Raw genomic sequence first — 465 nt, forward strand, 5'->3', positions numbered from 1 at the left:
TAGCAAATATAAAATACATGTTTAACCCCAAATCTTGAAAAGTGTTTATCATGAACAAAACTCACACAAGTGTAGGCCACAGTAACAGGAGCTATGAAAATGATGATAAAAACAAGAATATGTAATAAAGAGAAAGTAAGATTAGTAACAAAGCCGAGTAAAAAAGTAAATAATGACCCTATGGAATTGTTTCAAACACGATTGGAATTACCGAGAGGCACAGTCATCTGCGAACTCCCTATAGTGATTTTTTTTTCTTTTTCGGCCCGCTGATCCACAGTGGATAGCCACCAAATTCTAACCAATTGGTTCCTGTTTCATGGCAATCCACAGTGGATTACCCCTAAATTTTAACCAATTGGTTCCTGTTTCATGGCAAACCATTTTCATCGCAATTCGCTGGTGATTCTCGCGTAGCTTAATCCATAGGTAAACCAAGAAACCAATAACTTGATTGTGCTTATA

The sequence above is a fragment of the Penaeus monodon genome, chromosome 22, assembly GCF_015228065.2.
Source record: "Penaeus monodon isolate SGIC_2016 chromosome 22, NSTDA_Pmon_1, whole genome shotgun sequence".
Taxonomy (NCBI): domain Eukaryota; kingdom Metazoa; phylum Arthropoda; class Malacostraca; order Decapoda; family Penaeidae; genus Penaeus; species Penaeus monodon.